This window comes from Diabrotica undecimpunctata, chromosome 1 (assembly GCF_040954645.1).
Source record: "Diabrotica undecimpunctata isolate CICGRU chromosome 1, icDiaUnde3, whole genome shotgun sequence".
NCBI lineage: Eukaryota > Metazoa > Arthropoda > Insecta > Coleoptera > Chrysomelidae > Diabrotica > Diabrotica undecimpunctata.
The window spans coordinates 86,066,758-86,087,671 of NC_092803.1; the positions used below are offsets into that span (position 1 = coordinate 86,066,758).

Here is a 20,914-nt window from a genome sequence, read left to right on the forward strand (position 1 = left end):
AGACCCTTTTTAGAAACGTAATTTAAATGTTCCTGTTGTAGATTTCTTTGGTAATCTTTAGTTTTAAAATGTGTTTAACAAATTCTTGCAGTATTACAATTAAAATTATCCTATCTACAACAAGATATAATCCACAGTTTTCTGGTCACGCTATCTTTAGGAAATGTATGAAACCTAAAGATTTTATCTTCATTGTCACTATTGCAACAAGCAATTGCACAGCGTACTTTGAAAAAGGTACAAAACCAGATATACAATGGCAAATAACTACTATATACTATATACTATACAGTATAAATAAATAGTAACTAAACACCATTTGTATAAAGACACATATATAAGCATATATCTAAATTATTTTTCTATTATAAAATAGATGATTTAGTCAGTATTAAGATACTTTAAAATATATTTATTATCTCATAACTTGCAATTTGCAATAGTCACCATTGATAACCGATATTATTGTTGAACTTTTGTTTTTATACACGCTTTCTGTCTTGCCGGTGTAAAGTCGTCTGAAGTCGATATTTATTGTGTTTTGCATTTGAACTAATTTGTGTCTTATTTTCATATTATTATATTGTTTGATAAGTAAATTTTGCATATAATAATCGGTAGGTTATAGTAATGTGTATATTTTTTATTTTACTAAATTTCATTATAACTCATCTAAAATATCATATTGAATTGTAAAACAGATTTTTCTCTATTGTACTCTATTTTGTTTTTATTTCAGTAAAACTGCTTGGAAGTGAGTCACAGTGAATCAGAATAAGCAAATCTACTACTATTTACCTATTCACAGTATTTTCTCTGCAGAACATTTTTAAATTTCAAGGGATTTGCATACAAAAAGAGTACTTATATTATTAGTATACGTATGAAAACAAAAATAAATATTTTGCCTGAATCTCTAGGAGAAGTAAAGGTTTTACGCTACTGAAAATATATTTTTTATTCAATTATAACCAAAACAAAACATTTAAAAAAAAATTAGATCACTTTTTAACCATAATTTCAAAATTAATGTGTACGTTAAGCTGTAATAATGGGTTCGAGGTGGTTCAGGCGATCTTAACTACGTCACACTCCTGGGCCAGCTGTCAAATGTCATGCGCAATATCATACCTTGTGTATTCATTGTACCATGATACCACAGTATAGACAACATAACACAGTTATCTATACTGTGTATATACTCTGTTTATGTTTATAGGTTATATGTTATATTTATATTTGTTAAACAAACACTTGTTTTATTACTTACTTTTAGTATTGTGTAAATGTTAGGCTAAATATGTAAGTATTATTTTTTATTATTAAAATTAATGCTAACTTCCTAACAATACATAGGATATTCTAGTATACATAATGACTTTTATGTGTAGATTAATGATGAATTATTTGGAAACTAATTATTTATCGACGGCCTGATTAACAAACCACGTAACTCCAAATAAATCGAATTTTGGATTTTAATGTTATTATAATGATCTATGATAGCTCTACATTTCTGCCTAAAAACTAATCTCCAAAAAATTTAACTAATTATAGAAATGGAAAAAACAAAACAGGTATCTTTTTTGGTGACAAATTTGTTAATGCAAACCTCGTAACTCCTGGCTGTGGCAACCTGTTTCCATAGTGTAGCACGTGTGTTGTGTGGTGCTTGGTTGGCTGATTCATTCTGCCTGTGTAAATATTAGGCTTCCAGTTCATCCCATGACTCTCAAATTTGATGGTAAGTTACTTTAATGTTCTAACCTCAGGTTATTCTCGCCTGTTTAAGCTTAAATATCAAAGCAAATCGATAAATTCCAAGGAAATTATAGTTACTAGACCACTAATAGGATTTTGTTTTGTTTGCAAGAGAAAAATGTTTTCGAGAACAAGAAAAATTTTAGACTTAGCAAAATGTGCAGCTAAATCATTTCAAGACGATACATCTATACCAACAGAGAAACAAATCAATTTAACTCCTGAGGCAAACACAGCTGTGATTCCAAATCAGATTTTTTAATAGAGAATGATAATGGTACCTTACTTCCGGTTCAGACCTACAATGAAGTCACTTTAGATTAGAGGTGTGCTTATTAGTTCTTTTAGACGAACTAGTTCAAGAGAACTATTTCACAAAAATGAACTAGTTCAGTGAACTAGTTCGCGAAAGAACTATTTATAGGACCGAAATCGAAATCCAACCCTAACATAACTGGTTGCCAGATGTCTCGTCTTATTATCACACAAGCTCGGCGCTGGCCGCGCGGTTTTCAGTATTTCAGTCAGTCTTTCACTCTTTCACTACCGTACAAGTAGTTCGGGTTCGGAACCATTTCTTTTGATCGTATGTTTAGGTTTAAATGTTTTAAATTTATTTCTTAAATGTTTTGCAAATAACATTTTTTTTATTTGCAAAAAATTATTAAGATTTGTTTTTTATTAACCGTTTTAAATATAAATATGGTTCACGTATGATTTATTTTTATATTTACGTATATTTAAACTCATAGGTATCTATATTAGGTTATTTCTAAAAGAACCTTACAAAAAAAAATCAGTGAATTTTCTAGGAACATTAAATAACACATTTTCATTCTCACTTTTACATAAAATTATATTTTATGTAGATGCATCAATCATTTTAACCACAACTTAAAATTGTTATTTCAAAATTACAATACGAGAAACAACACAGCATTTCAACGTTCAAGCTAATGCATGGGCATAAGATCCGAACCATTATGATATTAAGATTATTGATATTAAGACTGTTTATGTTATTGTCACGTTCATAAGAATTATGATCTGTTATCTGAGGCTAATCAGCACTTCTTTTTTTAAACTAGTCAGTCCATCCCATTCACATTTTTTAAACTAGTCAGTCCATCGCATTCACAAAATAGAAAATATATGATCTCATTCATTCATTATTTTCTTCTTTAAAAGTTGAGACACAATTTATAATGCAAATCGTTCGCAGTGAACTAGTTCTATGAAAATTAATGAACTAGTTCAATTAGTTCAGTTGAAAGAATCGTTCATTTGAACTATTTCGATGGTAAACTACACATCTCTACATTAGATGACTCCGCTTTATACACTGACATAGTAGCAAAATACACCACAAAATCACTTGAAAAGAACAAATCTTTTCCAGCAGAAGGAATATCAAACTCAACTCCAGACAATACAAATGTTGGAAGCGATGATTTTCAATCTGGATTTTTCATTGTAAAAGATGACGGTACAAATAAACTGTGATGAAACCCTGAGTAGCTTTAAATGTGTTGATTATAATTATTCTAGTTATAGTTTTAATAAAAAAAAAAAATACTAGCAGTCATGACAAGGAGACAGCAGTTAAGACAAACTATGCTTCAGAGTTGGATCCAGGAGTTGATGGTTCAAACAGTTCGTAGTATATGCTGAAGTTCACAATGAACAAATTCCAAAATCCAAAGAAAACTTTGCTTTGGCTAAAAAGCCTTTAAAGCTCCATGATAGAAAATTACAAGAAAAAGTTGAACGTGATACGGAACACCTGATTGAAATGGATGTAACACATATTACAAGAAATAAAGATCAAGACATAGTAGAATCAAATGTAGGTGTTGATAATACTGACACACTTGTGGAGGTTGCTGAAGTGGGTACTAATAAACCAATTCTAAAACCCAAACCTACAGTTTCATTGGCTAAGAATTATGTAAAGCCCCGTGGTAGGGAATTACATGAACAAGTTGAAAACATCATGGAAAACCTGATTGAAATTGATGGACCACATACAGGAATTGACGATCAAGAAATAGTGGAACCAGATAGGCTATCTGATGTTAACGATCAGCTCTCAAACAGGAAAAGAAAAAAACGACATCAAGTTTCAGAGGATGACTGGCAGTGTAACCAGGCGAAGATTTTACGTGAGCAAGGGAGGGAATACATGGGAAGGAAATTAGCTGATGGGAAAGTAACAGGATACATTCCTAGACCAAACAGAACAATGAAAAAAATCACTTGCAAGTGTAAAAGAAGGACTTATAAATGTCATAACATTTCAGACCAGGAGAGAAAAAAGATATTTGACAACTTTTGGGCGTTAACATGGAAAGAGAGAAAAATGTTAGTGAAAACTTCAACTGAATTGAATTTGACACAAGGAGCTCGGGATAGATCAGAAGAAAATATATCAAGACAATCTTCCTCCTTTAAGTATTACTTATTTATTGATCAAATGACTAAAGTCTGTGTTTGCAAGAAAACATTACTCTCAACCTTGGATTTGGGTGAGTGGATGGTCAAAAACTGGCTTGAAGATATCACAGAAAAAAATGATGACTTAATAGATGAGCCAAATACGAATGAGAATCCAACAAAAAAGAATGAGAATACAGCAAATAAACAAAATGCAAAAAGAATGTCAAGGCAACATGATTTAAACAAAAGATTGGAATCATTAAAAGAATTTTTATTGACTTTCCCGAACGTGCAATCACACTATTGCCGGGCGAGTTCAAAAAACTTTACTTGGAGCCAAATTGGTTATCAAAAGCTCAACTGTATTAGTTCTATGCATAAGACTGGTGCAAGACAAAAGATTATAAGCCACTTTTTCTTGTACATTTCACAAGGCCTTTGAGGACCTGAATTTATCTTTATACAGGCCAAAAAAGGATCAATGTGATATATGCAGGGCACACAAGCTAAATCACATTACTAAAGAAGATTTTGAAACCAACAGAACAAAGAAAGATGAAGCTAGAGAAGAAAAGTCAAAAGATAAAATGAATGAAGAGCACATATTATACACAGTTGATCTTCAGTCACTGTTACTATGCCTGAAATCAAACGCTTCAGGCCTTTACTACAGGCGCAAACTTTCGGTACACAACCTCACTATGTTTGACCTGAAGACAAAGGAAGGGTTTTGCTACCTTTGGAACGAGACGGAAGAGGAACTTTCAGCAAATGAATTTGCCAGCATTTTAACACATTTTGTTGAATCGCAACTTCCCCTGCGGAACACTGCAACGAAGATGGTAATATTTAGTGATGGATGTAATTACCAAAATCAAAGTGCAGTTATGAGTAACGCCCTCTTACATGTGGCCGTTAAACACAAAATAACTATAGAGTAAATATCTCAAAAAGGGTCACACTCAGATGGAGTGTGACTCAATGCATGCGACCATAGAATGATATATAAACACAGAGAAATTAATGTGCCGGCAGACTACATTGACGCATGCAAAAATACAAGGCTAAGAAGTCCATACAAAGTGATGTATTTGGATCACTCTTTTTTCAAAGACTTAACGAAACCATTGGTGTTCAAATCAATTTGTCCTGGTATTAGAAAAGGGGACACCAAAGTCACAGACATCAGATGCTTGAAATATGATGCTAATGGAAAATACACTACAAACTGTCCTTCAACGATGACTTCAAACTACTACCGTCGTGTGATGATAGCAAAGAAAAGGTTGATGATGGATCCAGAAAATCCAAAAGAAAAGCCCAAGATCCAAATAAATCTACGACCAGTTACCAGGACAAAGTTCAAGAACTCCTTGAAGCAAACTTTCAACCACTTTACAATGACAGACTGAAAATTACTGCGGCTAAATATCAACATTTACAAGAACTGAAACCGAGTATTGCAAAAGACTATCACTCATTTTATGATAATTTACCTATGTAACAAAACTTTGTGTAATTTTTTTAAAACAAATGTAATACACATTTTCAATCCAAGTTATACTATCCTTATTTTATTTCTCCTATGTAGATAATATTCTGTAACATTGGGTCAAATGAAGGTAGTTCAAATTAATAGAATATTAGGTTTAAAACCACTTAACTCCCTAATTGAATGTTTGCAAACCACGTATCTGTTAAAGTAATACCACGTAACTCCGTAACTAAATCTGTTTATATATCTGACTTATATTTATATTGGTGTTTTTAAAAATATAAAAGTTAGTAAGGCCCACTTTTTCGAAGTTATTTAGTTTTTTGTTGCTCCTGTAAAAACAGGATAATGTGAGTTACGTGGTTTGTTAATTAGGCCATCGTTATATAGGATTTTACTTGTTTGTTACTTCTTACAAATGCCCTTTTTAATTTCAGATGGAATCTTAGTTTAGTTTTATCGTTTTTTAGGGCTGAAAGAAACGTAAGGTGTCCATTTAATCCACTACACATCATGCCCCAGAGTTCATTACAAAGACACATCATCAGGTGTATGGTTAACTATCCGACCTTTGTGACCTGTCCCTATAACGCTCTGCATCGTTTTGCAAACAAGACGTTGTTAGGAGAACATATGACTGTCTGTGATTCTAGAGACAAGAAATATGTATTTCGAGAGCTCAATGACAATTGTCCTGCCAGCAATCATCACACTGACATCCATACACCTTCTAATGCTAGAGCATTTAATTTGGAGTTTGAAGATTGGGATGCTCAATATTAATCTGTGATATAGATATTTGTTTAAAATATTAAAATTATGATTTAAATTTTTTATAAATTGATAAATATATAGCAATGGAAAAAAATTGCAATTTAACCCTTAACCGGAAAGGTCTTGTCTGTGAGACAACCTTCAATATACATTTGTGTACATCTCTGATTTTCCATAACTGACAAGTCAGCCACACCTCCTAATCCTAATCTGACTGGCCAGTTACCCTTCCATTGAATTTTGAATTGGTAAATAACTTATGCCTGAAATATAAGATAATTTTTTTTTATTAAACATCCCATTTACTTTGAACTTGTTAATCTTATAATAGTGGATAAACTAAAGTGATCATAGTTTGTAAAATGACGTCTGTCTGTTATTGTGAGCTATAGCTAGTTCCTCGAAAAAAAAAATATCTGTTTTGGTAAAGATTTTTAAGAAATTGTTATTAAGTGGCATGAATGCTCCGCCCATCATCCTCTTAAACAACAGCTTGTGCTACTTCTTCTATTATCATCATTTTTTTATTGCAATTTTTGAAAAGGAGAAAACAAAAAAACTAAAGCCAAACTTGCAAATACTTAGAATACTTAGAGAGCTTACAGAACTTATAATAATGCTGTTCAATTTAAGACACTTTTACATTAATAACAAAATATTTGTGTAGAATGGTTGTTGTTCGCAAAAACCATCTAAATAGGTTCAAAGAAAAAAAAATGTTATCGCTAATAAGGCATAAAATAAAATTTAAAAAAATTAAAATTAAGTTTTTGTCTAAAATCGAAAAAATACATAAAAATCATACTGTCCGGTTAATTTTGCACTCCAGTGTATATAGCATGTTTTATGTTATCCAACAGAAAGATGTCAGTAAACATAAAAAATAAACATTTTTATAAAACCGCACCGCCACTGATCTACACTTAAAAACATATTATTGAAACTGTATATGAACTGAGTGGACTGTATATTATTTTTATTTGGTCGAATTAAAACGCATTCGCTTACGCATAAGGGGTTTATTTACTAAATTTACAATATGAATAAAATGTGTCTTCACACCACGGCGGTCGGTGAAGGTCTCTCTCTGTTGAATTTTGAATTTAAGACGCCACCTCGGCATGGACCATCGGGCTGGTAAGCTGCTTTTATTGATAATACTATCAATAAAAATACACCGCTCAACAAAATATGGAAATTTGTTAATAAAATGGCTAACAAAAATTATCATTCAAAGACACAACCAATTTCAACAGAGCTAATAGAAGAGTTACTTGACAAGTTCGCTCCACCATACGTTCAAGACCAATTAAAACACGTATCAATATGCAATTCCAGTAAATTTAAATTACTAGAAAATCCTATAAACATCCAAGAACTGGATGCAGCTATTAAAATATCAAAATCTACTGCGCCCGGGAAAGATTATATCACTTATTCCATAATTAACCACCTTCCCGATAAGGCAAAAAATCATTTATTAAAAATATTTAATGATTGGCTTTTGAAAGGAAATTACATTGACAAAATGAAAGAAACAATTATATGTCTTTTTATAAAACCCAACAAATACAAAACTCTCTCATCGTCTTATCGACCCATTTCTCTATTGTCTTGTATAACAAAAACTTTCGCAAGAATTATCAAAAATCGTCTTAACTGGACAGTCGAACACTATAATCTTTTGCCAAGCACTCAATATGGATTTCGATCTGGTCTGGGAACACTAGATGCAATAAGTCACTTAACAACAGATATCCAACTAAATTTTTCAAAAAATAAATATTTAGCATGTTTCTTTCTAGACCTTAAAGGCGCTTACGACTGTGTTAATTTAACAGTAATGCATTTAAAGTTATGCAAACTGGGGTTGTCCACAAATTTATCCGCTAATATAGTTAATCTTTTTAGCAACCGAACTTTATACATCAGAGACCATAGTAATCAGTTATATGGCCCACGAATAACTCATACAGGATTACCACAGGGGTCTGTATTAAGCCCAATTCTCTTCAACATATTTTCGGCAAGTATACACGACATTTTTGTTGATTCCATAAAATGTATACAGTACGCCGATGATATATGTATTTACTCCGTCCGTGATTCATATGACGATTGTGTGGAGGTCCTGGAACACATCATGAAACTAGTAGATAATTGGACTAAAGACCACGAACTTACTCTATCCCCAGAAAAATCTGCCATTATGATATTTACAAGACATAGGTTACGTACGCCTGATAGTCTACACCTGTCAGGATATGATATACCCGTTGTCACTGAGTATAAATATCTTGGTATAATCCTAGACCCCAAATTACTATGGTCTAAACATGTCCAATATGTAAAAAAAAGATGTGAGAAAGGCATTAATCTCCTTAAATGTGTTACTTGCAGGAAATGGGGTGCTGATCCCAAAGTTGCATTGATGTTTTACAGGACCTACGTGCGATCAATTTTGGATTACGGATGTGTGTTATACGGATCAGCAAGCAAAACACATTTACTAAAAATAGATCGTATTCAGTTTAAAAGTTTGAGATTAACTTTGGGTGCTATGAAATCAACACCATGCCCCCTGTTACTTGCTGAAAGTAATGAAATGCCATTAGAAAATCGTAGAAATTTATTAGCAACAAAATATGTATTAAAATTAAGGGCTAGAACAAGTGGCCTACTAAGTATGCTGTATGAATTATCCATACAAAATCTAGTAAACAATTATTGGAGAATAAAAAATTCACCACCATTAGCAGATGCTTTTCTGGAAACCAATGATGTACCGGTTACACTTTCAACAAATTATATTAAACCATCTTATAAATTAGAATTTAATACAATCTTTAAAAAATTAAATATTATATTTCCGAAATATTCAGATTCACATCAAATAAATAACAAGCTGTTGAACTCCATATTGAGTGAATATACTAATAAAACTATAATTTACACAGATGGCTCTAAACTGAACGATGGGAAAGTAGGGTCTGCAGTGTATATTCCTTCCAAAAACAAATCACTTAAAATAAAGCTTCCTTCACATTGCTCTGTTTACACTGCAGAAGCGGTAGCTATTAGGAAAGCTCTGGATTGGCTAGAGCACGCAAATTTGCAAGATGCTGTGATCATCTCAGACTCTAAGTCAATTCTTAGTGGACTTAATAATACTGACTTAAACCATAAAACATGTGAGCTGATATGTGACCTTAAACAAAAAATGAGAAACAAAGATATAACATTTATTTGGGCAAAAAGTCACTCCGGGATAAAAGGTAATGAAATAGTAGACGAGCTCGCTAAGGATTCTACTCATTCAGGTATACAAGAACATATTTACACAGTATCAGACCTAATCAATTTTTATACTAAAAAAATAAATTTTAACTGGCAAGACAGATGGAAAATATTGACGAATACTTCAAATAATCATTATTACAAGATCCATCCTACGTTACCATCCCTAACAGAATTACCACACATATTCCATTATAATATATCTAAACGATCAGCAGCTACTATTACAAGATTAAAAACTAGTCACGGTGCTGTTCCTGCTCACCTGGCTAGATTAAACATTATAGAATCAGGAAAGTGTTTATGCGATAATATTTCCCAGTGTGATTTTAATCACATCCTGTTTGGATGTATAAAAAATAAAGCACTCTCATCTACGTTTTATGAAAACCTAGTTAAAATTAATGTGCAACTTCCAGTAAACATAACCCGCCTACTGTCATTGAATCAGAAATCTATATACGAACTCATATGTAATCACTTATATGCATCCGGATATATAATATAAATTTAGTACAATCAAGTTTTTAATTGATAAACACAACATAAATCATTTAAAAATCTGTGGCAAAAGGACTAGTTTCCATGCCAAACACACTATCATCATCATCAAAAGAGGAAAATTACAGCACAAAAGAGGATATCATAATGGATATGACAAGTGGAGAAGACCAAATTTCTCTCAACAAAACGCTTTCAACAAGAGATCACCGTCCACATGAACAGAAAGGGTACAGACAATTCAATAATCAATCACATAGAGGAAATTCAAGAGGATTCAGCGGAAATGTACGATTATTAGAACTAGATAGTCAGCAGAAATCAGAAAACCCACAGTTGGGGTTTTGAACAACCAATTCTCATATAAGACGGATGAACAGATGACAGAATTAGAATACTATATCTACAACTTCGACTTAAACCTAACAAACTTCGTAAGGATAAAAACAGGAATCTTAGGACGAGTAAATACATTTATTATAGACACAGGAGCGGATATTTAAATACTTAAATGCACACAAGACTCTATGCGAGAACATGTAAGACCAAATACAAAAGCAAGAATAAAAGGAGTAACCCGAGGAGAACTGCAAACAATGGGAGAAATCAAAACTACGCTAGACGTAAGTGGCAATCTTTTTGGTCATACCTTTCAATTGGTAGAAAACAACTTTCCTATTCCAACAGATGAAATAATTGGAAGAGATTTTATCGCAAATTATCAATGCATATTAGACTACGTGAATTTAAAAATACACATCAAGAATGATAGAAACTATTACATCAGTACAAATATTTTGGATACTGTAGACGATAACACAATTTTAATACCACCCAGATGTGAAGTTTGCAAAACAGTTCAATATTTTTAAACGTTAAAGGCGGATAGACTAGTAGAATCACAGGAGATACTACCTGGAATATTCATAGTGAGAGCGATAATATCAAGAAATAACCCTATATCAAAATTTTAAATACATCTTACGAAACTGTTACGATAGAGACGGGTACAATCAAAACATTAGACATGAAATTGTTAAAAGTATACAGATTAATCAACGACAGCAAAGACAGGAAGAAAGAACTAAGGGAAACATTAAAGCTAGATATCCCGGAATACACACGAGATAAATTAGTATCGTAATGCGAAGATTTTGCAGATATATTTGCATTAAGACATGGCATGCTAACATGCAACAACTTTTGTAAACAAAAATTGAGAGTAAAGGAACACACCCCAGTTTACATAAAGAATTATAGGACACCACATTCGCAAACAGAAGAACTGAATAGACAAGTACAACAATTAATAGACCAAGGAATTGTCGAGCCATCGACATCAGAATACAACAGCCTGGTCGTACTAGTACCGAAAAAGGCTATAGATTGAAACAAATCATGGAGATTATGTATAGATTTCAGACAGCTAAACAAGAAACTAGTCACAGATAAATTTCCGTTACCAAGAATAGACTCAATATTAGACCAACTAGGGAGAGGAAAATGGTTCTCAGTAATAGACTTAATGTCAGGGTTTCACCAGATACCATTAGAACGATCATCAAGGAAATACACATCTTTTAGTACGGAAAAAGGAGCATTTCAATTCACCAGACTACCTTTTGGACTAAACATAAGCCCAAATAGCTTTTCAAGAATGATGTCAGTACCATTCACAGGTTTAACACCGGAGAAAGCATTTCTGTATATGGATGACATAGTGGTGATAGGAATAACAGAAAAACATCATTTAGACAACTTAAAAAAGACATTTGAGATATGTCGGAAATTTAATTTGAAGCTAAACCCAGCAAAAGGTCAATTTTCAGGAAAGAGGTTACATATTTGGGACACGATCTTTCGCAGGAAGGAGTATCACCGGATAAAGCGAAATATTCAACAATAGAGAAATACCCGACACCGAAGACAGCGGACGAAGCTAAAAGATTCGTAGCATTTTGTAACTACTACAGACGACGTTTTATTCCGAATTTTGCAGAGATATGCATACCTATAAACAGATTATCGAGAAAAGGAGTAGAATTTTTTTGGTCACAAGATTGTGAAGAATCATTTAAGAAACTTAAATCATCTTTGATAAAACCACCAATTCTCAAATACCCAGACTTCAACAAGCAATTCATACTAACAACAGATGCATCAAATGCGAGCTGCTCAGCAATTTTAAGTCAGAACTCCGACGGAACAGATTTACTAATAGCTTACGCAGCATCGCGCAGCTTCAACAAAGGAGAGCTTAACAAACCTATAATAATTAAGGAATTACTTGCAATCCATTGGGGAATCAACCATTTCAAATGTTATTTATATGGAGCACGAACATTCTTGATAAAAACGGATCATAAACCGCTAACACACCTATTTTCAATGACAGAACTTACCTCGAAACTCACGAGAATCAGGTTAGATTTAGAAGAATTCGATTTTGAGATAGAGTATATAACAGGGAAAAATAATTACGCGGACAGTCTTTCGAGAATATCAACGAACCAGCTGAAAGACTTATACATAGACAACACTCATATCTTAGCTATAACCAGAGCTCAATCAAAGAAGAAAGCTAAAAGTGCAGAGCACAGGGAATACAGAAAAGGAAATTATATTACAGCATAAAACCCACAAGCAAACAGTAAGAAAGGTACTAAATAATATGGAGGCGCATACACTACCAATTTTGTCTTTTGGAGCAAACCGAGTCTCAGTAAGACTGAGCATTCTGGTCAAAAACAAAATCAAATGCAGCAAGAGCATGACCACGGGATTTAATCACTTTGATTTAGGTCAATTGTTGGTACAGCTTGATCAGCTAGCGGTAGAGAATGCAATGAGTAAAGCAAAAATATACGTAAATGATATTATTTTTAAATTATGCACAATTGATGAATTTATAAACGAAGGAAATAAGATATTGGAAAATGTAGAAATATACATATGCCAAGTACCAGAAATCATAGCGGACGACCAAGAAAAACTGAGAATAATAGAAGAATACCATAATCACCCGATGTTTGGAGGTCACGTGGGAAATAGTGTATATAGACACGATAGGTCCATTCCCTAAAAGTAATGAAGGCAATCGATACTGTATCAGGATGCTTTGCGAACTGACGAAATACGCAGTAAGTATCCCAGTAGCTAATAAAGAAGCCGAAACGATAGCTCGTGGAATTTTTGATAATTTCATACCCACATACGGACTCATGAAACAGATTAGAACGGATCAAGGTATGGAATTCAAAAATGAAATAATGAATGAACTAACTAAAATGCTAAAGATCACACACAATTTTTCAACGGCATACCACCCTCAGTCAATAGGGAGTTGCGAGAAGCTACATAGGACACTAAATGAATACGTAAGATTGGGACGAGTGTTGCAGAATGTTCACATACTGCTACAACACTACCCCTAATGCATATCACGACTACACACCTTTTGAATTGTTGTATGGTCGAAAGGTAAATTTACCAGAAGATCTCACACAGGAAATCCAACCATGCTATATCATAGATGCCTATTATAATGAGCTCCGATATAAACTACAAATCGCACACGACAGAGCTAAAACATTCTTAATAAAGCACAAAAAGGGAAGACAAGACGCAAGTAAGCTAACCGCAGCACCTCAAAATTTTAAAATCGGAGACCTAGTTCTGCTCAGAAGTGAAGAAAATAATAAGTTTGGTAGTCTTTATGTAGGTTCTTTTGTCATAACAGAAGTAAATAATGTTAACTGTAAAATTAGGCTTCTTCTTCTTTAGGTACCGTCTTCTTAGCGAAGGTTGGCGATGACCTCTGCAAAGTTTTCCCTATTTTGGGCTTTTCTTATTAAACTTTGAAAGTCTAATCCTGTTCAATCTTTGATGTTGCGAAGCCAGGTCATTTGTCGTCTACCCGGGCCGCGTCTGCCTTCTATTTTCCCTTCTATAATAAGCTGAAAATTAGACTAGATACCGGAAAGATTAGGGAGGTGTATAAAAAAAACAGATTATACGCTTACAATCAGTAGACATAAGTTAACGTGGTGATATTACGAGACAATATTAGCGATATCGCGGGAAAAGTGACAGAGCAAATTAACAATCTCGGCGTAAATAAATAATTCAATAGGACAAACGAATAAACTATTTTTATCACATATGTTTTTATAATTAAGATATTGTATATGTATACGGTAGCATAGGTAAACAGTACTTATTTGAGGTTGAAAATTTCTCTTCTTCCGAAGGGAAAGAGTGAGGAATGAGACAGTTGCAAGAGAGAAATTTTTTCCGTAAGGGGGATGGTGTGGTATTATCCCTAAAATATTACAATTCATATGAAGAATAAGTTAAAAGGAACGTGTAACACATTTTGCATTTGTTTATATAAAATATGTTTTTAATAAATCGAATCGAGGACATTCACAAGAAACAGCCTCGGTTGGAATGTGTAAGTCAGCAGAATTGTGGATCGCGACCTTGTGGTTGTCGTAGGCTGATAAAACAAACTTGACCCACTTATGAATGACTGCTGATATAGCAAGGACTATTATAAAAGAGACAACAATTATTATCTCGAGGATCAGAACAAAATTAACGTCAAGATGGCAAGTCGATGTACCACGTATTGGTAATTATGAAGTAGTTTCGGAGCAACTTCAACTAAGTACTAATTTCATTTAGGATAAGTAATATTGTAAGAGTGTACAGTTGTGTACTAAATAAATGCCATCTTGATACCATCCAATAGTGCCATCTAATTTAATAACAACGTTATTTACCATAGCCTCATCACCAAGAAACGCAAAAGGTGAAGGTGATGTTCTTCCTGCTAAAACTTTCATTGATGGGAGATTTAAGGAAGAGGTTTCAAGTAACTGTTTAAATGTTGTATTAGCAAATACTCCGCCATCAGATAAATAGCCTTGGCAACCCATATTTACAAACGTAAAGAATAGTTAGCGTTAACTATAGCTAAAAGTACTATGCTGAAAAATCCCTTGCAGTTAAAATAGTCGTTTCTGGTTTTTATTGGAGCTTGTAAACATATGTGTTTTCCATCGATACTTCCACAACATTGAAGGTAATTCCACTGCAGGTCAAAATCATTTGCAATCTGTTGCCATTCCTCTTGATGTTTGGGTAGCTGAAGAAAGAATAATTATGGAAGCAATCTTCCGTTTTTAAATCTTTGGCGCTCATTGCATATTTGAAATCTTATCTTCAGGACTGTCTACCTCGTTTTCTTCTAGTGGGCGGTGTCCATTTTTCTATGTTTTTTGGCCATCTATTTTCAGGCATTCTCTGTAGGGGTCCATAAGAGTTTAGTCTTTTGGCTTCGATAGTACCTATTACGTCTAAGTCAATTTCCATTTCTCTCCTAATATCTACGTTTCTTATCCTATTAAGTCTAGTGTGCCGGCAATATCGTCTCCAATAGTCCATTTTCATTGCCTTAATTTTTACTTTGTTTTTTTGATTGATTTCTTAAAGTTCGGCGCCGTACAACAAAATACTTTCTATTATTATTTTATAAATTCTTCTTTTATTTTTTATTTTATTATTCCACAATGGTCCGTGTAGCTGTCTAGTGGCTGCTCTTGCTTGGCCAATCCTACAATGTATTTCTTCGTTACTCCCTGCTTTTCATGTTATTTGAACTTCTAAGTATATGAAGTTTTCAGTTGATTTTATAGTTCCCATTTCAATTTGTAGGCTTTCTGATTTTTCTCCTGTAACTAAATACTCAGTTTTTGTATATTAATTGTAAGGTCCCACTTGGTGTACTCCTCCTCCAGTTTTCTAAGCGTATAGTCTATATCAGTGGCGCACCCAGAATGTTCCTGTGGGGGGGGTTTTGGTTGGGCACCGAAATTTTTTTATGCTACCTCCATTTTGAGTCTTAAAATAATTTGTGAGTAACAGTGTCGAAATGGTGTCCTGGGGGGGGGGGTTAATCCCCAAAACCTCCCCTGGGTTCGCCACTGGTCTATATCGCTCTTGTCATCCGCTAGAATGGCTTGGTGTAGCTGCAGCAAAGTGTATCATGTAAAATCTCTCGTCTTCGAATGCCCATGTTGCAGCATTTTCTTCTTCACACTGAGAGCGCCTCATTCAGATATATTTTGAAGAGTATAGGTGCTATGCAGCAGCCTTGCTTTAGATCTGTTGTACTGCTTTTATATATTTTTTTATTTATTCCTTGTTTTTCCATTGCTACCCAGACCAGAGCATTACCAGACGTTATTAAAAGTAGTACTTCGTAGTAGATCGTATACCTTTGTCAGATCTATAAAGACTACATGAGTTAAAAGGTTGTGGGCTAATCTTTTCTCAATCATCTGCTTTAGAGAAAATATGCTGTCTATACAGGATCTGCCTGCACGAAAGCAATTTTGTTCTTCTACATCTGTCATCTCTTTTTTAATTTTATTTTTATTATTTTTCCATAGAGTCTTGAAAGTGAATTTATGACAGTTAGCCCCCTGTAGTTTGAACAATTCTTTCTATCTCATTTTTTGTAGATGTTATTAATATGTGCTTTTGTCCACTCCGGTGGTAAGTCATGCCTTTTATAAAATAAGGTGAAGACATACGCCAGTAATTCCCGCAATATTTGTATTCCAGTAGTATTTTAATAATTCGTTTGGTATACCTTGTAGTCCGCATGCTTTTCGATTTTTCAGACGTCGTATTGCATCTTCGACTTCCTGAACTGTTATTTCATCGTCTTCGTATTTCACTTCATATGTTGTTGTAATGGTGTTCGTGAATTGCGATCTTGTTTCAGTCAGAAGTTGTGAGTAATCTTTGATCCACGATCTTTCTTCTATTAAATCTGTTCTACTCACTTCTTTTCCGTTTGTTATCAGGTGTTTTACGGTTTTCCATGCTTCTCTTGATCTTGTTTCTTGTTGTGTACTGCATTAGTGATGTCATTTGTCCACCACAATGGAGAATCCTTTTTGTTCCTTTGGATCGTATCGAGTGCTTTATAAGCTGCTTCATTGACTTTATTTATCTCTTGGTAGATATTCTGGGCTGAAGAGTAGATCAGGTTTGTTAATTTTTGGCTAAGCCGTAACCTATATAAAAATGATGTTAAGTAGTTTTGCAGTGCATCAATATTGGATTTGGGTGGATTTATTTCCAGTGATTTTGAGTGTGCTGGTTGGTTGTCATTTCGATGTAGCGGTTGCGGCCTATACTGTAGGTAATATTTTGATCTTACCATATAGCGGTCAGTTCCGCACTCCGGTCCTCTTAACACTCTTACGTCTTGTATTTGTGTTTCTTGTTTTGTGATTACATAATTTATAATTGACTTGGTGTTTCTCGTTGGTTGGATCCAGGTATACTTATGTATATTTTTATGATGGTAAAATCCGTTTAGGAGTTTCAGAGAGTGCTGTTCGCTGAATTAGATTAAATGTTTCCCATTTTTATTTATTTTTACATCTCCATATTTACCTACAACTTTGTCATTTGTTTTTTTTTTTCGTATCCAAGCATTAAAATCTCCTAACAGTACAATTTCTTTACGGCTATTTATATTTTTAATGATTTCTGATAAGGTTTCGTAGAATATTTGTGTATCTTTGTAGGCAATAGATACTCTAATAACTCTCTCATTAATTAGTTCCCAGCTGTTCAGGCTCCCTTTAAGACTTTTTTTTATCAATATTGACACCCCTGCTTGTGTTCTCTTGTCTTTCTCTACTCCACTATAAATATGAATAAAACCTCCCATGTCTTCGCTACTTTGGCCTTTTTTCTTTGTTTCGGTAAGAACTGTGATATCTGATTTTATTTTTTACTTCTGCTATGACTTCATCTGATTTGGTTCTCCACCCTTGGATATTCTATGTATTTATATTGAAAGTCCGTGTTCCGAGGCTGGATTTTAGAATTTTTTGCAGTGAGTTTTTTACAGGTGAAGAGGAGCAGGCTCTACGCCCCAACCCCCTACCAGGAGGTCCAGGATTTTCTGTTAGGGTTTTCTCCCTTAGTCAAGAGTATGTAGTAGAAGGAAACAGAGTGACCCATCTGCCCTCGGAAACCTAATAGCCATTCAGGGTCGGAAGAAACAAGAGTTAGCCAAGAGAGGCTGATAGGAAAGATGAAAGTCATTTCACTCAAGACGAGTTGATCAAATCGATCGTCAAAAAACTGACAAAGTTGAAACACGCTTTTTAAAGTTCATTACGAATTTTTAGAGATTTTAAACAGTATTAAATACAGTTCCGTATTAGTATTCATAGAAATCAGACGTGCCTTCGGTACAGCGATAACCGAGATTCCAGTAAACCGCCTATTGTTTGAATTTAATTTAATTTATATTGTGCCTAAAAATTCTGAAATCTGTAGCGTTATAACAGCGTCCACAATATCGTTTGTTGAACCACCTACACCTACAATATGAGTTTCAATAGAGGGGGGAACCCCTGATTCCCCAGCTACAAAACCAGTTATGTCTGGAAATGTATTCGACAATCAAAATGATGCCGAAATGAATCATTCTGTAAGTACTCCAAATCCGATCAATTTGATGAATAATCCAAATACAACCAATCTGAATGTTTACAATGAAACACAACAAAAGGTAACAAAACAGGTAAAGCAAGCGTTTTTATTCAATAGTAATGACCTAGGCCCGTATCATGTATATATCTAAAATAGCTCTACTGAGTTTAAAGGCAAACTAAATTCTTTAAAGATTGGTAAAATTATTTTGTCTAACTTTCGTGAAGCAGACAACATGATTTCAAGTATAGACGCCAACGACCGAAATAGAATTAAGAGTCAAATGCAAAGATTATAAAACTGCAATTAATCTCATTAAAAACAAAACTCTAGAAATATTTAGTTTAAATAATTTAGATCTGTATATTCAAAAATTTATTTTACAGAGACAAGGAGTTATTAGGGATATAGACACAGATTTACCGGAAGAGTATATAAAAAATAGAATAAAACAATATGATAGTCATTGCATATTTGAAATTGCAAACGATAAAAGAATTTCGGGTCAAGTAGAAAAAATTGTTAATGAAGAAAAAATAGTCGAATATGTCCCTACTAAGTATTGTATTGTGACCTTTAAATAGCAAACTTTACCTAAATATATAGTCATCAATAACGTTATTAAAAAAGTCGAAATATATAAGCAGAAAGTTCTGTCATGCTTTAATTCTCTAGATACGGCCACTTAGGAAGTCAGTGTATTAGTCAGCCAAGATGTAATAGATGCCAAGAAAATCGTAATTCAAAGGATTGTACAAAAGTTGAGTTCACACAAGTATGTTTCAGCTGTAAGGGGAATCACTTGACCACGAATTTAAGCGCGTGCCCAGAATTCACACGACAAAAGTTAATAAAAGAGACGATGGGTTTAAAAAACAAAATTTTCCACAAATTTCACAACCTTTTACTTCTACTTAGGGAAATAACTTTGCTAAATTTATATTTAATCCTCACACAAACACCAGTAGGCCGAATAAAAGGCAGAAACCAAATAATCCAGACCCAACTGATATAGCTAGAAAAGAAATTGTATCCATAGTTTCCCCTCCAAAACATCTTGAGGGAATAGTTAAAAGTCAATTCTAAAAAAAAAAACTTAAACATTGCAGATTCACGTTCAGAAGAGTTAGATTATTCTGTAATAAATGTCATTTTAGATTCGGTTCTTACAATTGTTAATTCAATTAAACAAAATAATAATTTCAATATTTCAAAAGCTGATGTAATTCAGATAATTAGTAACCATTTTAACCAAAATCTAGCACCAAATTCGCATACTTACATAAGATAAACATATTACAATGAAACTGTCGTTCAGCAGTTGCTAATAAAGAGTATATTTACTCCATCAGAACGACGCGGTTGTGCCATTCTTTTGAAATTCGACATAAAATGTGAAGAAATAATTTTTCAAAATACGTATTCGTTTACATATAAGTGTATTTCAATAAAAATTTCACATTTCAAGAAACCTTTACATATAATTTCTCTATTCGCTCTGTGCGTGACCATGGTAGGGATACCTTAAAATAATGCCAGCGTGCGTATTGGCGAAATATGACAAAATTGTACCTTTTTAAAAAAAGGTGCAAATACATGTTGCGTATTTAATTGTGCTAATAATAGCAAAAATAGTGAGTGTATTAATATGAAAAAGTAAATATCACATAATTTCATTTTTATGCAATTGAAATAGGAAAAATTTAAATAATTTACCTTAAATGATATTTCATAAGGCTTCATGCTAACTGCAGCCTGACAGATGACTTTAGCTTTTATATCATAATTTTTACTATTATTGTTTTTAATTACATGTTCTTCCACATTCAAAAACTTGATTTGCCAGTACTAGATTTTTCCCTTTCTTTTCCGTTTGCGGTTGAAAAGATAAAGTTGATGAATTTTTAGAAACCCAGTCTTTAATACTAAATTTATTTTGTACATAAACTAAAAAAATATAATTAAAAAAGTAATTATTAATACTTGTCAATTTCGTATCTATTTAATGTTTAACCTCAAATTGGGAGGTCCAAAACTGTCAGATGAAGGCGGTAGATGTCGCGTCAGTCACGTACGGAGCGAATATGATAAACCCAGAAACAAAGTTTTAACTCAAGAATGGAT

At 33.4% G+C, this 20,914-nt stretch overlaps 1 long non-coding RNA gene across 1 annotated transcript in view; it reads left to right on the forward strand.

Annotated features, from left to right (window-relative positions):
* The first annotated feature begins 1,148 nt into the window (after positions 1-1,148).
* LOC140439534 (uncharacterized) overlaps positions 1,149-20,914 on the forward strand; it is a 30,977-nt gene continuing 11,211 nt past the window's right edge. Inside the window, exons 1-2 of the long non-coding RNA XR_011950648.1 lie at positions 1,149-1,302; positions 1,558-1,744. This is a non-coding gene — a long non-coding RNA (uncharacterized lncRNA). The remainder of the gene's footprint in view (positions 1,303-1,557; positions 1,745-20,914) is intronic.